Raw genomic sequence first — 16,558 nt, 5'->3', positions numbered from 1 at the left:
CTACACTTGCGTTGTCCGGATCCGTTGTTTACTACATTTGTGGGAATTACACGCCGGATCCGGAAAAACGCAAGTGAACTGAAAGCATTTGAAGACGGATCCGTCTTCAAAATGCGTTCAGTGTTACTATGGCAGCCAGGACGCTATTAAAGTCCTGGTTGCCATAGTAGTAGTGGGGAGCAGTATACTTACCGCCCGTGCGGCTCCCGGGGCGCTCCAGAATGACGTCAGAGCGCCCCACGCGCATGGATGACGTGATCCATGCGATCACGTCATCCATGCGCGTGGCGCGCCCTGACGTCACTCTGAAGCGCCCCAGGAGCCGCACGGACAGTAAGTATACTGCTCCCCCGCTCCCCGCTACACTTTACCATGGCAAACATTCAGAAAAAGCTAAACGTCGGATCCGGTAATGCGCCGAAACGACGTCTAGCTTAAGGCCGGATCCGGATTAATGCCTTTCAATGGGCATTAATTCCGGATCCGGCCTTGCGGCAAGTGTTCAGGATTTTTGGCCGGAGCAAAAAGCGCAGCATGCTGCGGTATTTTCTCCGGCCCAAAAACTTTCCGGTCCTGAACTGAAGACATCCTGATGCATCCTGAACGGATTTCTCTCCATTCAGAATGCATGGGGATAATCCTGATCAGGATTCTTCCGGCATAGGGCCCCGACGACGGAACTCAGTGCCGGAAAAGAACAACGCAAGTGTGAAAGAGCCCTTAAGTTGGTGGACGTGCAGGATACTATACAGATTAAACACCAGGGGGCGCCATTATAAAGACGCATTTTTGCAACAGAAATTTTCAAAAGTAACTAGTTTTCAAGGCTCAATTATATCAGCATGAAATTTAATGGTGGCACAACCCCCTTTGAGGGTACTTATAATACAAATACATATATAATCCAAACAAGCTGGAATTTCAGCTATGACGATGCAGGCAGCAATTGCGCTAAATACTGCAGCACAATGGTTGAGATTTCACGAAATCTCTTCTGCAGAAAAATCTGCAGTGGAAATTGAGAATTTCGGTTTAAGCTTTGGATTTCCAACACATATTTGACCCCTTGAAGCGCGTAGGAAGAAGAGATGAAGTCCGCAGCAAAATCCAGGACAAATCCACACGCAACTCAGATTTTGCAGCCACACGGAATCATAGCAAAATCGGAGTCGGGGGTGGAAAATATGCCCCTTGTGGCCGTACCCTCAAGAAGTATTACAATAAATAAAGGAGTACTCAGAAAACAAACTCTTGGGATCGGCGGAGGTCGCGGTAGTCACTCACCCATCAATCAGATACTTATGATATGCAATATTACAAGTGGGAGAACCCCTCTAATTACATTAAAGTAATTCATCTTTCATTATTCGTTCTATTATTTTTTATCCTTCAAATTTAATTCTTTGTAATTAAATAGCGTCTATCCATCTTGCAATACAAAAATATAACTCATAGTAATTATATGTAATGATAATTACCAACTTCAAGAGAAGCTGCCAAAAAAAAAAAATATATATGAAATTTTGCCAGAATTAAATTTCACTGTTAGCTTCCAACTAATATGCAAAGCAGTTTGCTCTAGTCCTCTCAACTGCGGCACGTAAAAAAATCTGCATCCTCTGGATAAAACAAAGAAAATCATTTTGTCACCGTTCAAGGTTTTGGATGCAAAATTGCATTTCACTATCAAACACAACGCAGCCACAGACCATAGGCCACAGACCACATAGAAGTCACTGTGCAGGGAGGGAGAGGAGTTGAGCTGTGACAATTTCCTCTTATGAATGGTGGATCTTGTGTTCTTTATATATAGGTGCTATTGTAATCCGGATTGTGGTGATAATGAGAAGGCTGCTGAGAAGTGATCTATACAGAACAGCTAGTGGCGGATGGCACCATATTTTTCCGCTTTAAAAAAGACGTATCCCCCCCCCCCCCCCCCCCCCCAAAGTGGGAAAAATGGCAGTACATCTTATAAAGCTTACACTAATGGAAGTGCTCACTAGTATGCAGGAGGCGCGGGGAGCAGTGACTGTAGCGCCGCTAGAACTCACTGCTCCCTGTTTGTAGTCTTTAGGCCAGTTTCTGTTTATCCAGCCGCCCCTCTGCATATTTGCCCCATATTTGTCCCCATTATAGTGAATAGGGCTGGGCCGACTCCTGGCAACACACGTGTGCACACTATAGTATAGATCTGGCATGCTGTTGCCATGTCTGAATAGCCTGCAGGAAAAGATATACGCCAGTGTGAAACTGGCCTTATTCATTTATTTATCTTATGTGTAACCTGAGGCCGGATCGGAGGTCTGACTGGGGGCGTCTGATCAGTGGTGTGATACAGTTTGGGAGTCTGATTGGTGGGTCTGATACAGATTGGTGTCTGATCTGAAGTCTGATTAAAAATATATTTTTTTCCCTGACTTTCCCCCCTTTAAAATAAGGTGCGTCTTATAAGCGAAAAACACTATAAAGATTAAATAGAAGAGTCTCATGATTTCAATGGAAACTCTGTAATGCCTCATTAACACGTCAGTGTTTTGGTCAGTATTTTCAATCAGTGATTGTGAGCCAAAACCAGGTGCAACTCTAAACACAGAACAGGAGCAGATCTTTCCCTTATTCCTCATCTCTGTGGAGGCTCCAGTCCTGGTTTTGGCTCACAATCGCTGATGGAAATAACTGACCAAAACACTGACGTGTGAATGAGGCTTAATACTTCATTTTCGCCCCTTGTTCCCAGGTCCCCTCCTAGATTTTAGTTGATTGCTTGGGGTTCCAACAGCAGGATACCATGTGATCAGCTCGTCCACAGATGACCCCTTTACGTCCTTTACGTCTTAGTGAAAAACGGATTTCAAGCGTATACATTTCCATATTCTGTCTTTGCCCTTGCATTAAAAAATTGACTCAAATGCTAATGTATTAAACTATACACCTGCTATTACTTTTTCAATCCGGTGCCCGTCACCTTCTGCACACACTCGTCTATTCTGCTCACTGACATGGACTGACAGAGTCCTGATCATTAAACAAGCAAATAGGAAGGAAGAGAAGTAGGGGAGGTTGTGATTTGTACATGGCCGAGCGTCTGCCAGTAAATTACTCCACACTGCAATATTTATGGTCATTAGGCGTGCCCCGCCATCTCCCATACACATATTGATCACTCTTTAAATTACATGCAGAGAAAAGGTTTCATTCGGAGCAAACAAGTAGTGCAGGAACAGAGCTTAATATATTCAATCGACAGCCAAACATAACAGGACCCACCAGAAGAAAACGGAAGGGAAATATTACACGCATTTTTACTAACTTGTGAAGTGCTGAATATACTTTTTTGGGGATTGCGTATAGGGGCATGTCCATTGTTCCTGTTGTTCCTTGTTAGTAATATAAAAGGTTCAAAGGGAATCTTTTACCCCTCCACATTTAAAAATCCAATGAGTTTTTGATTCAGTTACATTTCAGAAAGCGACTCGGAACGTCACACATGATCAAAGCAGTGCGGTTTTCCTTCCTGCAACTGATGATGTAGAATCCCTGTAATCAACTATTGCAATGCACAGAATTTTATCACATTGTCATTTTTTACTTATTTTTTGGCTTGCAAAAAGCACCATGATTTTTTTTTTTTTTTTTTTACAAGGACAGTGTTTTTGTAGTCACATCATTTTTTTTCCAGATTTTTTTTTTTTCCATATAGAGACTTCTAAGACAAAGCATCTGAAAAAATTCACACCCAGACCAAGCTACAAAAAAACAAAACAAAAAAAAAAACCACAAAGCATGGTAGGAAATTACCTTGAAAAGTCACTGTTTGTAGGGCTTTTAGAAATACCCATTGGCTAGGATGTAACATTTGATTATAAAAAAAATAATAAAATAAAAAAATAAAAATAAAGCATTTTTTTTTAAATAGTCTGAAAATACCCCTGGGTACAGCCGTGCTGTGGTTTCAAAGCGGTCACATTGCAGATTTTGCTTGTTTGCCGCCTGCCTCTGACCTTGGACTTAGTTTACGGACTTTTGCTTGATCGCTGCCTGCCCTGACCACTGACTTTCTGACGACGCCCTTCCCCTCCTGGTCAGCTGCCACTGACTCGGGGACTGCTCTGGTGTGGGTGTGGCACCTTGCAACTACCCTAACGGCCCAAGCCTATCCTCACCATCAGAGGCTCTAGTGAAGACCAGTTAGTGGCTTAGTCACGCCCCTCCAGGGTATAGCCGGTCAGTGGCACAGTGGGTCCACACCCGCTTGTTTAACAAAAGGCAATAATATCAATAATTTAATATTATGTGATACAAACCCCCCAAAAAACTAAGGGGGTCATTTATGAATAGATATATGCCAATTTTTGCTGTTTGTTGTAGATGCGGTCGCAAAGTGGATTTGCGACCAAATCAGAAACGTCTTCCCCATCCAAGCTACATACGCCAGTGGTGGGAAAGGGGTTAGGCCAGCCTCTCATTTATCATTTTTTGTGTCCGTTTGAGCATAGAAAATTATCTGTCTATGCCAGCAAAGAAGCTGGCATAGATTTTGGCCGGCGGTGGACACGCCTATGTTAAGTAGAGGCCTGCGCCGCTACAAAACTTTGTTGCATCAAGCACCAGCGCAGGGGTTATTAAGATCGGCGTTGAAAAAGCCGGTCTTAATAAATGACCCCATAAGAGTCCTTTTATAAGGCGCAATTTCAGCCCCCAACAGGCGACGATCAACTATACAAGTAGAATGATGCTCATTTATGCAGGGCCCGATGCAAATTCAATGGGGGGACAAAGAATTATTACTACAATCACTGGCCTCCCATTAGCGGCCGCAGAGCTCCTGTTTACCTGCAGAGATGTGCTGCTGCACCTTGCTTGTTGGGTGATCAGCAGCAAGGAGACATTTTTTAATTCCCGATCTTCGGACCAAAAAAAAAAAAAAAAACATTAGCTACGTCCATGTCGGCAGAGCAACCTACATAGACAAACTTAAAGGGCTTGGCCTATCTGGAACCTTGATGGCATATTGATAAGACATGCCATGTCTGGGACCCGCACCGATCTCCAGAACGGGACCCCTGAAACAAACAGTATTCACGCATGCGCAACCACCTTCGGCACCACTAAGGGGGCTCTGAAAATAGTCACGGTGATAAATGGAGCGCACAACGCTCCTTCACTTCATAGGCCCTGTTCTCTAGATAGGAGCTGATCCACACCTATCTGACACTGATGTCACATCCTAGGCGATATGCCATCCATGTCCCAAATGAGCCAGCCCCGTAAAAGTTTTCTCAACAATTACGTCCAATAGTAGATGATAAACAGAGGCCATAAATAAGTTATAGAGTCCTATGTTTAGTGCAATAGGGGCAGAGCATGACACCTTCTGGTGAGATATCAAGCCTTGTGTCATGCACTTCCCCCTCAGGCCCTGCATTAAGTATAAGTACTATTTACGCTAGTAGTGTCCCTTTAATGAGTCTCTGTTGTAAAAGTGCAGTGTTCCTAGAAGATTTCTCGCTATGGGGTAGACACCAGCATGCTCGTTACATATTGCCCCCTTCTGAGACGATACCACGCTGTAGATCTAATGCAAGAATAAAGGATGGGGGCTCTTCTCACACATCCCCTTTAAGTGTAAATTGCTGGCATGACAAGTTGTGCTATTAAAATTTACAAGGATTTGCAGATAATACATGCACCATCAGCTCATTTTACCTCGCTTTCTAGGGGTTTGTAACCTATTGCTGCGATTTCCGAAATTCTAGCAGAGAGCCTCAGACAAATCTGTGGCTCACCATCTGCTACCAAAATGGAGGCACCGCTTAAAAAAAAAAAAAGTTTAAAAATTCGGATTGCAAATAACACTCACAGTGTTGCTGAGCCAAGGAACTGTGCCAGATGATTCCCAGGATTGTCCTGTGGGTATATACACAACCTCTCTCCATAGTCTATTAATTTGTTAATTGGAATACAACAGGCAAAGAAAATTACTAAATGTATTTATACGGCACAATCAGGATCCTAGAAAACAGAAAATATATTTTTTTTAAATTTACAAAAATTAAAATGTATAAAGAAGCGGAACTACTCCTAATATTAAAAGGATTTCTCAAGACTGGGAACCGGAATGTACAGCCTGGGGGGCAAAGGGCAAAAAATATAAATCCAAGGTTTCCTATGCTCTATTTGCAGCACAGAGCTCCCATCTCGTCTGTCAACATGTACAACACATCTGCAGTGTTTTTCCTTTTTTTTTTTTAAACCCTTGCACCCAGTCTGCACATGTCAAAGGCACACAAGACTAAACGTGGCTGAAACGGATGATGTTGCCCATTTCGGCCTCCATCATTTGAGAATGTATTGTTTGAAATGCCGAAAGCCGATATATGTGATGAGCCAACTTTGAAACTGCATGCCATTGTGCTCAAGGACCATGGAGTCAGTTTGTTCAAAACTAATCCCTAGTCGGCTAATTTAGTCTGGCATGTTGATGGTGGGATCATTCGGACTAACAATCTAAAGAACGACTGATTATCCGCTACGCAGCAGATTGCAGTCTCATCTGCTTGGCTATCTCAAATGGTGGTGTGGTGTAAGTGTACGAGATTCCCCAGAGGAGCCGTGACAACTGGGGATGACAGTTTTTTTTATAGAGGCCAATATTTGTTCCTAGTATTCCCATGTTAGACATAAAAAGCAAATTTACAGGATCTGACAGATGCAGGTTTGACCTCTGGTGGAACCTGTAACAATGTGAAGAACCAGGATCCTGGGATCATCCAGGAAGAGAATGAAGTGGGCGCACATGCGGCGTTAACTATCTACCGTGGGCACGTGCTCAATCGGCTACACTGCGCATGCGCTAAAAGCACAGGGCAGTGAAGAGAAGACAGACGATGAACACAAACAGATGTGTAGCTGGTGGAAGAAAGAGGATCACATTCTGCTTGGTACAGTCGTTTACTACAGCGGCACTCATGAACCTCCGTCCATTCGGGAAGTTGACAAAGCAGGGAATGGGAGCACAGCGAGCAGGTAAGTATCCTTTCCTTAACAAGTCTGTCTGGCGTTGGGGGAGGGGCAAATGGGGGGGGGGGGCTGACTGGCAAAAATTGTTTTGAAGCTGGACAACCCCTTTAAGCAATTTTTTTCTCTTATATAGATGTTCTAGTAACATTAGTTCTGCTGATTTTAACCAATTATACAGTAATTACAATTAGTGAGAAATGTCTAATTCAAATACACCACACTTTGTATAAAATATATATATATTAGGGCTGCGAGATTAATGGAATTAATTCAGTTAATCCACTCTATTCGTGTCTGATTTATTTATTTTTAGATCGGGATATCAATTTTTTTCTTCTCGCATGTTATATCAGCACAGGCTGTGTAGTCTCTCCAGTCCCTGATGCTCCCGCCATTAATCCTAGTGAAGACGGCAGGGACTAAAGAGACCCCGCACAGGCTGCGCTGGTATGGTGTTGCAGAAAAGCAGAAGGACCTGTGATGACATCACTGTTATGTTATCAGTACAGGAGGAAGTTGAGCTTAGCAGTGGAGGGGAGCGGTGGAGAAGGACCTGTGATAACATCACCATCATGTGACCAGTACAAGAGGGAGTAGAGCTCAGCAGTGGAGGGAAGCAGTGGGGAAGGACCTGTGATGACATCACCATCATGTGATCAGTACAGGAGGGAGTAGAGCTCAACAGTGGAGGGGAGAAGCGACTGGGAAGGACCTGTGATGACATCACAGTTATGTGATCAGTATAGGAGGCAAAAGAGCTCAGCAGTGGAGGGAAACAGTGGGGAAGGAGCTGGGAGTTGTAGGCCTCTCTCCTCAAACTTCCTCCTGTAATGTCCAAGAGCAAACTCTTGGAGCGAGGAAAGCAATTAAATATTGCACGTAGGAGATTATATATATTTACACACATACAATATTAATTAGAACAGAAGTGGTGTATTTTGCAAACGATGATTACAGTGAAAAGATAAAGACGTCACAAGCAGAAAGTAGAACTGCAATAATGAGGTTTAGCCTTTTTATTAGAATATTGTTGCGAGTCGTTCTGACATACAGGTCTGCTCCTTAAATGAAGCGGGCGGACGAAAGCCAAAAGTTCAGAGAAATTAAGGCTCTGCCCTTCTCCTCGTCATCTGTAAAGATTAACTGATAGAAGAAACATCTTAACAGCGTTCAAAACCATCAATTAAAAATAAGAAGAAATAAAACTTCTAGAACTGTTCTTTCCCTATAAACAGTCGACCTTTCATTAAATGAATTCAGGTTTCTGGTGCCGGATCAGAGACGACGGCTGCTTTGATTTTCACGGTTACCTTGTTCCTTGGCAACTAAGTGAGCAGATCAGTCCGTCCATTCACTTTATGTTAATGTCACCATTAGATTTATATATATATCTTTAACTCAACCAATCTATCGCACTGCCAGGTACAAGAGGTGCCGTTCCGGTTATCGGGGTTTTTGATTTGCATTTAACGAAAATGTTTCTTACTGAATACAAGCTGGATCACACAACACATTACATTTATCACCGATACACAGGGTGGTATACATTTAAGATCGCTTGGAGTCCGCCTATTGTGACACCTATCCGATGTATATCCATTCACTTCCATTCCTATAGACTTATGCATGATTGACTACTGCTCCCCTCAAAAGGGTGACATGGGACCCTAGTTCTCATGATGAGCAGTGGTCCCAGTAATTGGATTCCGCCTTCCTTCTCAGTGTGAATAGGTGATAAATTGTAATTATGGGACAATCACTTTAAAGGGGGAATCACAGAATTTTGTAGAATATTTAGGAGTTTTAGGGCCTCCTGCACACCTTGCAGAATGCGTTCGCGAATTCCCGTGTGGAAAAACCATAGAATATTACAGTACTAGCAAAGGTTATGAGATTACACAAATCTCATGTACGATTTGAGGTTTTTTTCCCGTGCGGAAATTGACCTGCTGTGCGGATTTCAAAATAAATAGCATGTCAATTATGTTTGCAGTTTAGCTGCGGATTTCAGCCTTTTCAATGGAACGGGGAGATCTGAGGCAAAACCTCATCAAATCCGCACCAAAAAAACACAATTAAGCCTCATGCAGACGTCCGTGGAACACGGTCCGTGAGATACAGGACTGGCATTGCAGAGGTGCACGGCGTCATTGGTTGCCATGACGCCGTGTGCTCATCCAATGCCAGTCCAGTATCTCACGGACCGCGTTCCACAGACGTCTGCATGAGGCTTCAGACAATCGTGTGGATCTTATGTGTGTTCACCCGCACTCGTGTGCAGGTGGCCTAAAAGTGCTAAAATGCATGAAAAAGGCCAAAAGGGGATTTCCCTGAAAAGACACTTACCACCCATTCAAAAAGAGTTTTAAAAATTTAGTCTACAATTTTCATTTATTTCCAGGATCTTTGCTATTCAGCTTATAAACTTCTCTAACGTGTATGTGCTTCCTTCTTGACTTCTTGTAATACATGCTGGATGTGAGATCAGTGTGTCCAAGATGCTGCTGTCTTCACTATCTTGTAGGTATCAGCACAGCTAGGACCGATTTCCCTACTACAGTTTCAAGGATCTCTTCTCCCTTTAAATAGGGAGAAATGTTTCCTGGGTGCTCTTCTCAATCTATACTAATACACACAATGTGTGATTCCCCCTCCCTCCTCCAGAAGAGTCTGTCCTGGGTGCTCTTCTCACTCTATATTAATACACAGCATGTGTGATTCCCCCTCTCTCCTCCAGCAGAGTCTGTCCTGGGTGCTCTTCTCACTCTATACTAATACACAGCATGTGTGATTCCCCCTCTCTCCTCCAGCAGAGTCTGTCCTGGGTGCTCTTCTCACTCTATACTAATACACAGCATGTGTGATTCCCCCTCCCTCCTCCAGCAGAGTCTGTCCTGGGTGCTCTTCTCAATCTATACTAATACACACAATGTGTGATTCCCCCTCCCTCCTCCAGCAGAGTCTGTCCTGGGTGCTCTTCTCACTCTATATTAATACACAGCATGTGTGATTCCCCCTCCCTCCTCCAGCAGAGTCTGTCCTGGGTGCTCTTCTCACTCTATACTAATACACAGTATGTGTGATTCCCCCTCCCTCCTCCAGCAGAGTCTGTCCTGGGTGCTCTTCTCACTCTATACTAATACACAGCATGTGTGATTCCCCCTCCCTCCTCCAGCAGAGTCTGTCCTGGGTGCTCTTCTCACTCTACACTAATACACAGTATGTGTGATTCCGCCTCCCTCCTCCAGCAGAGTCTGTCCTGGGTGCTCTTCTCACTCTACACTAATACACAGTATGTGTGATTCCCCCTCCCGCCTCCAGCAGAGTCTGTCCTGGGTGCTCTTCTCACTCTACACTAATACACAGCATGTGTGATTCCCCCTCCCTCCTCCAGCAGAGTCTGTCCTGGGTGCTCTTCTCACTCTATATTAATACATAGCATGTGTGATTCCCCCTCCCTCCTCCAGCAGAGTCTGTCCTGGGTGCTCTTCTCACTCTACACTAATACACAGCATGTGTGATTCCCGCTCCCTCCTCCAGCAGAGTCTGTCCAGGGTGCTCTTCTCACTCTACACTAATACACAGTATGTGTGATTCCCCCTCCCTCCTCCAGCAGAGTCTGTCCTGGGTGCTCTTCTCACTCTACACTAATACACAGCATGTGTGATTCCCCCTCCCGCCTCCAGCAGAGTCTGTCCTGGGTGCTCTTCTCACTCTACACTAATACACAGCATGTGTGATTCCCCCTCCCTCCTCCAGCAGAGTCTGTCCTGGGTGCTCTTCTCACTCTATACTAATACATAGTATGTGTGATTCCCGCAGAGTCTGTCCTGGGTGCTCTTCTCACTCTACACTAATACACAACATGTGTGATTCCCCCTCCCTCCTCCAGCAGAGTCTGTCCAGGGTGCTCTTCTCACTCTACACTAATACACAGCATGTGTGATTCCCCCTCCCTCCTCCAGCAGAGTCTGTCCTGGGTGCTCTTCTCACTCTATACTAATACATAGTATGTGTGATTCCCGCAGAGTCTGTCCTGGGTGCTCTTCTAACTCTACACTAATACACAGCATGTGTGATTTATACCAGCATAATGAGGAGTATACTTTCCTCCCTATTTAATCCCTGTGTAACCTGTCCTTCATGAAGATTTGATAGTAATCCCCTCCCCTTCCACAATCGAATCGACAGCACACAAGCTCCTCTAGTTCCTTTTCCAGCTTTCATCTTTAAGGGCTACTTCACACAGCAGATTTTGTCCACAGAATTTGGTGAAGATTCCGAGCCAATAACAGTGGGGAGGAATATGTGATAATCGCCTCCTACTGTTTTTAATGGGAGACTGTGCTGCTGTTCATACAGCCGAGGCTTACCTTTGTGACCATGCCAAGAAAGAACATGTCCTTTCTTGGCGTGGTGTCAGCACGGACGATGCTGTAAACCCCAGCAGCCATCCACTTGTAGTTCCACTCCGTACACCAGAATGAAACTGTGAGAGGGAACGCCACATTCAAATTGAAAAACCATGAGGGAAGCCACTCTGGCCATAGGCTAAATCCACTGTCTGAACAAGACCCAACACCAAGAGAAGGGAGGCGCAGAGCAGACACAGTCAAGAGCAGTGTGCTCTCCGATCGATGTCAGCGGCAGCAGGACAGCCAGCTACTTACTGAGGTTGCACAGACTCTACAGAAAGACAGGAGGAAAAATGTAGGCTACCTCAGACTACCCGTAGGGAAACCGGGGCCTTCTCATAGCTCTTCTTTATAAGGAACCTAATCTTTTAGCTTGATAATAATGACAAATCATTAATAACTACAAATAATTATTACTAATTATTTTTGTAATTGAACATATGGACTAAAAACATACTAATTTATTGAATTCCATGAATTCTTCTGATTGTATTGCTTGTATAGTATGTTTTATTTTTATGATCTCAATTAAGCTTGCCACTGTAAAACCAATATTCATGTGCGGCATAAAGTCTGTAACGGCACTAACACGATCAAGAGAGCTGCTGCTAGGCAACAATGGAGCTGCCCGCCGGCAGTGAGGATCATCCTGATGGAAGTAACCACCAAACCACTAATAGATGTCTGTGGTTTTACAAAGATTTTTTTTTATAAATTGTTGCTTGTAGGGGTTTATTCACGCCTTGCAGTCATGATTGTTTTTCGCCAAAATTTTTCCTAAACTGCAAAGTTTTGTTGAGGTTTTTGAAAAAAAATAATCACAGCAAACTCTGTGACATGTGAATAAATCCTAAAGGGGGCTTTACAACTACATATATTGGCAAAGATCATAGTGTGTGCTTAAAGGGGTAGTCCGGGTTCAAGCAAAAAAAACAAACAAAAAAAAAAACACAACTGACAATTAAACAGGGTTTTCCAGTTATAATCACGTTTTAAGTAACACCCCCCAGCCTGCCTCCTGAAAAAGACGATTCATACTTACCTGCTCCACGTCGTTCCGTTCCTCCGCGCTGCTTCTGCTCTCTCCATCTACTGGTCGCAGCACTGTATACATACGACTGGATATGGGCACCGCTCCAGACAAGGATTAGGTTCAGCAGTGACCTGCTGCTTGTGGCCATGCAACCAGGAGCAGGTAACTATGAATCTTTTTCAGAAGGTAGGCTGGAGGCCTTAATTTAAATATAATTATATCCTAAAGACCCCTTTAAGGGGATTGACCTGTAATAAAGAATAGATTATTATTTACCTGATGCAGCCCGCACCGCCGCTCTGTTGCTCCTGGCAGGGCTCCATTTTCCCTGCTGCAAAGGCGACTTCACGTCGACAACAGACCACTGCAGCCAATCACTGACCACAGCAGTCATGGGTTGTGCACATAACGTCACCACCGCAGGCAGAAAACCAGAGCCCTGCCAAGAAAAACTCAGCAGCAACGCACGATTTGTCAGGAAAGTAACTATCTATTCTTTATTAGGCTACTTTCACACTAGCGCTTTTGCTGGATCCGGCAGGGTTCAGCAAAAAAACGCTTCCGTTACTGATAATACAACCGTCTGCATCTGTTATGAACGGATCCGGTTGTATTATCTTTAACATTTCCAAGATGGATCCGTCATGAACTCCATTGAAAGTCAATGGGAAACGGATGAGTTTTCTGTGGCAGATCGCGTCAGAGAAAACGGATCCGTCCCAATTGACTTGCATTATGGTGAGGACAGATCCGTTTTGCTACGCATCCTAGGTCGGAAAGCAAACCGCAGCATGCTGCGGTTTGCTCTCCGGTATGAGGATGGAATGCATTTTGGAGCACTCTGTTCAGTTACGTTTTGTCCCTATTGACAATAAATGGGGACAAAACTGAAGCGTTTTTTTTTCCGGTACTGAGACCCTATGATGGCTCTCAATACCGGACAATATCAACGCTAGTGCTTTCTAGTGCTAGAAACTGGACAACCCCTTCAAAACTAGTGCTTTTTATTTATTTTTTTAACTGGTGGCGTGGCTGGTATAGTTTTTCAAGTCAGAATAGTGTAAAATAAGAATACTACTCACCAATCGCCCACCACTCCCAATAATACGTTCTCAGGGTACCCCAAACACAGACAATATAAAAAAGCCAACCAGTGGCTGCGGCTGGTCACCTCTCCGGCCAGCGATTGGCTGTGCAGTGACATTTCCTGAGGTAAGAGGAACAAAGAAGTACTGCAGATACCAGAATCGGAGGAGCGGGGGTGTGTGGCAATTTTTTATATTTTTTTTAAGCAGAATACAACTTTAAATCAATTAAATACCTAAAAAATGAAATTCTTATAAGTAAAATAAAATAAAAACAAAAGTAAAAAGCTGCAAGTTATATCCAATCAACTTTTCCTTTCTTTTTCATTTTCTGTTACATCCATCGGGAGAGCGAGGACTCGGAGATAAAAACAAGATTTGCTGTCCTGTTACTCCAGAACGGACACAATTACAGAATAAGCGGTTTTATTATAAACGAGGGCTAAGCAATCACGTAACTTCTAGGTCCGCGGGAGAAGCAGATATTTACCGCATAAAGAACGAGAAAATGGAGACTGATATCATCGCTGCAAAACCAATCCAGACTGTACAAATTGCACAATTATGGTACCAATTACAACACATTTCTGCTAACAAAATACCCCTTATTGTCAAATTACAAGCCAATTATTCTCTTCCATTAAATGAGAGGGAAAAAAACGGGATTTTTGCCATCGTCTCACAGATGCCAGAATTATAAGGAAGTGCCTCCGAGTGCATGTGAATGAGATCCATGGCACCGGCTACGAGGGCTGATGATCTCTTCGATAGATACCGTATATTACATCCTTCTCTGCTTCTTTAGGTTTATATTTATTAACTAGAAATAGAATAGCACAGGTGATTCAAAAAACACCCTCTTTAAGGGGTTGCCATGTTGGACAATACCTACTTATTTGAAAAGCCCCTTGACAATAAAGTGATCACCTGTGATCTGTAAGAAAACCTGGCAGCAGTAAGTGTTCACTTTCCCAGCAGCGCCACCACAGGAGAAATAAAGAATTGCAAATTGTCCATGTACATCAATGGGTTTGTTTGTGTAATACAGGACAGGTCCTCCAGGGCGACAGTCACTCTTTATGGTTGACCTGTTACATGTGCACTTGGCAGCTGAAGGCATCTGTGTTGGTACCATGCTCATGTGTCCACATTGCTGAGAAAAATGATGTTTTAATATATGCAAATAAGCTTCTGGGAGCAATGGGGGAGTTGCCGTTACACCTGGAGGCTCAGGCTCAATGGCACACCCCCTGAACTGTGACAGGGCCAGACAGTAAAAAAAAAAGTCATAACTTCTAGCCCTATCAACCCCTTTACTACGGAGAGGCAGCAGGGAAGATGTCCTACTTGCCCCCATCTCTTTAAGAACTAGCCGCTAATTATGTCAGCCATCTTGTAAGACAAGTGCTGTCGTGATGGCTTAATGCACACATGTTCTTCTCCTGATCCTCATTACTAAGCACCTGCGCTCCCCAGAATGCTGCTGCTGCTAGAAAATAATGAAACCATTAAGGTAGCAGAAACAAAGCCCACGCATCAGCAGAATTGTTATTATTCTAAATTAACTTTTAATTAAATTTATATAATAATATGTCAAAAAAAAGCAAAATTAAAAATGGATTGAACTGCTTAAAGGGGAATTACACAATTTCTAGAGCAATCACGTTACATTACTTAGCATTCAAGGAGACGGTGCATTACGAGAGCCTCACACCTGACAAAGCAGCATCACCTAGAGAGCTCCCGGTTATCAATATACTAAAAGCTTGGGACTTAGACATCCTGCACCACTTACCTGACCATTTCCGCTCATAGGCACCAGCACTGCACCACCTGCAAACAAACTGCAGCTATGGGGAAGGTGTAAGGACACAGCTAGCTTTGTGTTGTGGGAAGATGCAAATGTGTAAAAAGCATGTCCAAGAAGTCTTTACATAGATGCAATGTACAAGAAAATTAAGTAATTTTGTAAATACAGAGCCTTCAAAAAGTCTTCAGAACCTTTCACATTTTAACATTTCGTTATGTTGATCCTTATGCTAAAATAAAATTTAAAAAAAATCAAGTTTCCCCATCATTCTGCACTCAGTCATCCATAATGAGAAAGTGAAAATAGAGTATTAGAAATCTTTGAAAATTTGTTAAAAAGGAAAAACTAAAACTTTCGTAGACCATCCGTCTCTCAGTGGGGTGCCAGAACAGAAGCAATGAGCACTTCCAACAATACAGATGAAAGTGCTCATTGCTTTTCCCTTTATAAGATGCACTGCACAGGAGGTCTGACTGGGGAAGGGGGGGGTCAGGAGGTCTGACTGGGGAAGGGGGGGGGGGGGTCAGGAGGTCTGACTGGGGAAGGGGGGGGGGGGTCAGGAGGTCTGACTGGGGAAGGGGGGCGGTCAGGAGGTCTGACTGGGGAAGGGGGGGGGGTCAGGAGGTCTGACTGGGGAAGGGGGGGGGGTCAGGAGGTCTGACTGGGGAAGGGGGGGGGGTCAGGAGGTCTGACTGGGGAAGGGGGGGGGGTCAGGAGGTCTGACTGGGGAAGGGGGGGGGTCAGGAGGTCTGACTGGGGAAGGGGGGGGGGTCAGGAGGTCTGACTGGGGAAGGGGGGGTCAGGAGGTCTGACTGGGGAAGGGGGGGGGTCAGGAGGTCTGACTGGGGAAGGGGGGGGTCAGGAGGTCTGACTGGGGAAGGGGGGGGTCAGGAGGTCTGACTGGGGAAGGGGGGGGTCAGGAGGTCTGACTGGGGAAGGGGGGGGTCAGGAGGTCTGACTGGGGAAGGGGGGGGTCAGGAGGTCTGACTGGGGAAGGGGGGGGGTCAGGAGGTCTGACTGGGGAAGGGGGGGGGTCAGGAGGTCTGACTGGGGAAGGGGGGGGGGTCAGGAGGTCTGACTGGGGAAGGGGGGGGTCAGGAGGTCTGACTGGGGGGAGGTCTAATGGAGGTCTGACTGGGGGGAGGTCAGGAGGCCTAATGGGGGTCTGGAGGTCTGACTGGGGGGATTAGAG

At 44.6% G+C, this 16,558-nt stretch overlaps 1 protein-coding gene across 1 annotated transcript in view; it reads right to left on the bottom strand.

Moving 5' to 3' along the window:
• The window catches only part of ZRANB3 (zinc finger RANBP2-type containing 3), a 217,033-nt gene that overhangs the window by 130,107 nt on the left and 70,368 nt on the right, over positions 1 to 16,558 (bottom strand). The window lies entirely within an intron of this gene.

The sequence above is a fragment of the Bufo gargarizans genome, chromosome 8 (genome assembly GCF_014858855.1).
Source record: "Bufo gargarizans isolate SCDJY-AF-19 chromosome 8, ASM1485885v1, whole genome shotgun sequence".
NCBI lineage: Eukaryota > Metazoa > Chordata > Amphibia > Anura > Bufonidae > Bufo > Bufo gargarizans.
This window is presented reverse-complemented; position numbering and strand designations above follow the sequence as displayed.